This window comes from Triticum dicoccoides, chromosome 7B (assembly GCF_002162155.2).
Source record: "Triticum dicoccoides isolate Atlit2015 ecotype Zavitan chromosome 7B, WEW_v2.0, whole genome shotgun sequence".
Lineage (NCBI taxonomy): Eukaryota > Viridiplantae > Streptophyta > Magnoliopsida > Poales > Poaceae > Triticum > Triticum dicoccoides.
The window spans coordinates 651,826,028-651,831,164 of NC_041393.1; the positions used below are offsets into that span (position 1 = coordinate 651,826,028).

The 5,137-nt window shown below is 43.3% G+C and overlaps 1 long non-coding RNA gene across 1 annotated transcript; it reads right to left on the minus strand.

Annotated features, from left to right (window-relative positions):
- Positions 1-1,586: 1,586 nt before the first annotated feature.
- Positions 1,587-4,847, minus strand: LOC119336278. The gene is made up of 6 exons (XR_005162348.1): positions 4,797-4,847; positions 3,985-4,153; positions 3,156-3,255; positions 2,759-3,006; positions 2,592-2,675; positions 1,587-1,795 (listed from the first exon to the last, which is right to left on the minus strand). It is a non-coding gene; the product is annotated as an uncharacterized LOC119336278 (long non-coding RNA).
- Positions 4,848-5,137: the final 290 nt, after the last annotated feature.

A 5,137-nucleotide genomic window follows, 5' to 3' on the forward strand; every position in this document is an offset into this window, starting at 1 on the left:
TTGCTTCCAAAATTTACGACATGTCCAAAAAAAAATTGTTCAGTTCACAAGGCATTGCTTAATGACTACTAGATCTCCCAGGTGAATGTTGCTTCGGGCATCTCCTCTGAGCACATTGTCCAGTTTTGTTGCTCTTTGGGAAAGACTCGCCCACATCCAGCTAAACCCGGACATGCAGGACTCCATCACTTGAAAACTCACTACTAATGGTCATTACTCCGCAGCCTCGGCATACATGGATTGGTTTCTTGGCTTGGTGAACACGAATATGAATCAAAATGTTTGGAAGAATTGAATGGCCCCAAAGTGCAAAATTTCTGCTTGGCTTGTCATCAACAATAGGATTTGGACGTCTGACAAGCTTCAGCGCCGTGGGTGGGCGAATTGCAACCTATGTCCGCTATGCCAACAAGTCTAGGAATCAGCGGCTCACCTTGTTTTTCAATGTCGGTACACCATTCGAGTTGGGGGCATGATGAAAGTTGGGCTTGCACTCCATGATGTACGGCCCAATGAGTGGATTGTTCTGGACTCGGTTAAGGATTGGTGGAGTGAGAATGCCAAAAAGCAAGCTCCGTCAAGAAGGCCGCTTGTCTCATCGATGATGCTTATCTCCTAGGAAATATGGAAGGAATGAAACACTAGAGTTTTCTACAGCAGTGTCGTTCCTGTGGGAGTGTTGGTCGCCAAGATCAAAGAGGAGTGCTCTCCCAGGAGCCTTGCGGAAGCAAAGCATTTGTGAAACATTATGCCGCGAGATTCATGGACTGTATTCCGGCCTCTAGCCTTCAAATGTAAACCTTCTCTATTAAAAAATGAAAATGACAAATCTTTTGCCTCATTTAAAAAAATCCATTTTCATGCCAATACTACTACATACATACACCACTATGCATGTACTACCTAGTAACATCACTGTTAATCGAGCACCATTGTACGGGCCATCAGCTAAACTGTACGATAACACCACATCCACTAATCATCTATTTAGAATCTGGCCGAGAGTGGTTAGTTAAAGAGGAACGATCATGTACACTACAAGAATCTTGTTAATCCATGACGGATTCAATCTGTCACAGAACACTGGAATACCATCATGGAGGGAGGCCTGTGACGGACTTAGAATCCGTCATGTATATCGCGTCATAATTTGACAACTACACCATCATGACGGATCCTGACCGTCACAGCTTAGTCCACAAGCGCGCCCAGGCCCGGGCCTCTGTGACGGACTAATCCGTCAAGGATTGACATGATGTGGCAGCAACATGGTTCTGACATGGCATCTGCGTGGCACCAGCATGGGTCTGACGTGGCATCTACTTGGCGCCAACATGGCATCCATGTGGCACCAGCATGGACTTTAGCCCAATAATGTTTCAGCCCACCTATTTCTGTCTAGCCCGGCCCAATATCCTTTTTTGCTGGCCCAATAAAGCCCAACATGAAAATCTGGGCTTATTATATTCACCCAATTTAAAAACAATCCATTCCATCCATCAGCCCAGCTAGCACAACAAACTTACACAACTCAATTATTTTGATTTACCAAGCCCATAATTTGGCCCAGTTCACAATTTCCCAAGTTATTTCATCCATTACCATTTCTAAAAAAAATCGTCCATTACAACAAGGATCCTAGATGACATCACTAAAGCCACATTGGAAACATTTACAAACATATATAAAAATATAAGTTCATCCAGTAGTACAACAAGTATGTATTGGCCTTTTGTGAAGAGCGAGGTGAGCCTCTCCACAAGTTCTTCCCTCACATCTGCAAGAATCAATCTTCCTGCAACAACAATTAACAAAAACAATCAATTAATTTGTTGAGGAAGGGAAAAAAATATCAAGTGCACAAAATTCTTGTCTGCTTGGGTGGTGCCAAACCGCCAATGGAAACAATGTCAAAATTGCATAGTTGTATGTTATTTTGGGTCTCTATTTCATATGACCTGGAGTAAGTCTCTGAATATGTTGCCATCACATGGTAATGCGTACTCAGCTTAATCAAGCAATATACCATTCGATTCCCTTCTCATGAGCTGGTATATAAATAATCAAACCTGGGTTTAAGGCATTGGTTTCTGTTATGTTTGTTTTTTCAACTATGAGGTATGAGTATTAAGTATTAGGATAGCAATACCATAAATTATGCTACTCTAGTGTAGGAGGCGCGTCTTGGCATGCATCCGCAGACGACCAACTAAGCTACCGACTCGACTTACTCAAGCTCAATCAGCCTGGTGGAGTGCCTGAGCCAAGTGTGGAAGCTTGACGTGTGTCCGTGCACAAGCTGTCTGTCGCTAGGCTTAAGGAGCTATGTATGTGAATGTGATGTATTTCTATCTTTTTTTGTCGGCAAGGTGCGCAATTTTGGACACTCCAAGCAACTCGGTGTCTTTTTAAACTAAAAGACACAACCTGATAGGAGAAACACTATTTGGATGCTCTAGCTCTATGAAACCTACACTGTAGGACTACTTCAGGAACAATCCAAGCAAATATAATGAACCAAACCACCATGGCTGGAAAGAGAGGGGAAAAAAGAAGGGTGCAGAGAGTTAAAAGGTAGCAAAAAAACAAACCTCAACTGGAGGATTCCATTTCAGGCAAGTCTGGAAGCACCGGCCCAACCAATCCCCATGTTCATCCTGCAGGAGACCAAAATACTGCAAAGAGATGCTAAGGCATTAACCAAAATACTGCAACAAAATCATCTAAATAATTGAACCTGGGCAGGATGATTTCTCACCAGCCAAAGGACCAATCTGGCAAATAAAATATTGATTGAGAGAAATTGTATGCGGCGAGGGAAGCCGCCGCTGACAACAGCAATACTGTGATCACATACTTCCTTGCCAAATCGCACATGTGAGCACCATCGCGTGTGCCGCTGTCAGACAATCTCCGTACCTAAAGCCCCTTAGTTCCACCTCAGAACTTGTTCTTTAAGTTTTCTAGGAAAAGTTGTTCTCCAGCAAATTCAGTGTAATTCAATACCTACAAACACAAGTAAGCACATCAGAAAATAAGAATACCTGGCACATTTGTGTGGCATCCAGAATTCAGAATATATGGTACATATGTGAATCGCATGAAGCATCAAGGGAAATGGATTAGAAAGGAAAACATCAAAGAGGAACACACACCTTAAAATCAGATGCAAGCTTCACATCATGTCCTAGAATTAGGAAAGAGGTCTCATGCTACTGCATGCTTGCATCATATCCTAGATATGCATATAGTTTGCTGTCATGGAAACAATCAGTACGGATAATTGTCCTGAAAGTTTCTTAGCATTAGATTAGATGTGATATCAGGTTTAGTCAGATTTCAATCAAAGTTGTGTACTGAACCAAACTGAACCAATAAGTAGTGCACACTAATAAAAATTGAACATCCAGTTTCAGTCAAAGCTGTACAATTGCAAGTGTCAGACAGATTTACATGAAGCTAATTATCTCTTACAAAAAAAAAGTTTTGGGAATCAGTGCCGTTGCATGGATGGATGCACACTACTTGATGTGTTAACTATCTAGTGATGAAGATGCCTGCATATATGGTCATACATGTATGTAAAAGAAATGAACACCTTTTACAGCAACATTCCATGCTTGGTTACTAACTGAACGTGCAACTTCATACTTCACTACTGCTCATCTCTGGAACTGTGCGTGTGTATCTTTAAAACATTTTGTGCTTTGTTTTCTCCTACATTCCAGAAAGTACAGAGATTGTGCTGGTTCTTGAACCATACAGAGATGCCCTAGTTACAATTGTATCAAGCAATTTGCTTGAACCAACAAGTAGTACATACTAATGAAAATCGAACATCCAAATGTGATGCTTCGGTTTCAGTCAAGGTTCAACCAAATCGACACATACAAACTGAACCAAGACCTGATTTGTTTCATATATAGCTGCATAATTGCAAGTATCATCCAGATCCTGGGTAGGGGGGAGAGAGGGGAAGCTCACCACACTAGGAGAGCAGGAGGACACAGCTGTCGGTCCACGCGCTGGAGGATAGGAGGCCTTGCTGCTCCACCTCCTCTGACCAAAAGAGCTCGTCGGGGATGGCCGCGTCGAGGAGGACGACGTCCAGCACGCTGCCGGATAGCTGGAGAATGGGGTTCAGGGGCATTGCCTGCGCGTTAACAAACTTTAAGACAACCTCAAAAATATCAAATGCGTCGAGCATGGCACATACCCCAGCAGCATGGGCTCATGTCTAATGTATGAACTATTCTTCAATTATTTCTAAAGAATATATATTCTTTAATTAGTTTATCATTACATAGTGTTTTCCAATTACCATGCTCACTAATGGAAAATTACATCTTAAAAGTTAATTGTACAAGCAAGTCGGCTCAGGTTTCTGTACGAACAACACCATGGCCATGGTCTCTGAGCTACAGTTATCCTATGATATTAAATACTTCTATTATAGGAAAAAACATATAATCTAGATGGACTACATAGTGAATCTTGGGATTAATCCTTTTTATTAATTGATCATTTCTATTTTGTTAATATCTTGGACTACACATGGACAAAAAACATGACAAGGATTTATCTGTTTGCAGATTGAGGACACGACCATGACATACAGACTTGCATTCTCTAACATGACATACCTTCAAGGTCCAGAGTACCAAGAAACATAACCTATCTAGTACACATGTACCCAGAAATAACTAAACCGATAACCACTTACATCACCAACGAACTCCGACCAATCGACTAACCCTGCCGTAGGTAAGATTAGAGCTTACAGGGGAGGAGCTCACCCACGGAGATGATGACAAGGAGCAGCAGATAAACGCAGGGCAGGAGGGCCCTAGCAAAGCAGAGGAGGCAGCGCCCGTCGCGGCAGCAAAGCCGGTGGCCAGCTCCATGGCGGCGGCGCCCCTGTACACTGCATCTATCAGCGCCATGTGTACCTCACCGTAGCTCGCCGCCGACTGAAGATGGACCCGTGGCTGCCGCACAGGACATTAGAGACTCCTCGTCGGCCTTGATTTGGTTCAGATGGCCAGCGCATCATGGGGATCGCTGCGGCACGTGCGCTACTCAACTGCGACCCAGGGAGGCGGACTGATCTGCGCCGGGAGGTAGGGGACGGCGTCGA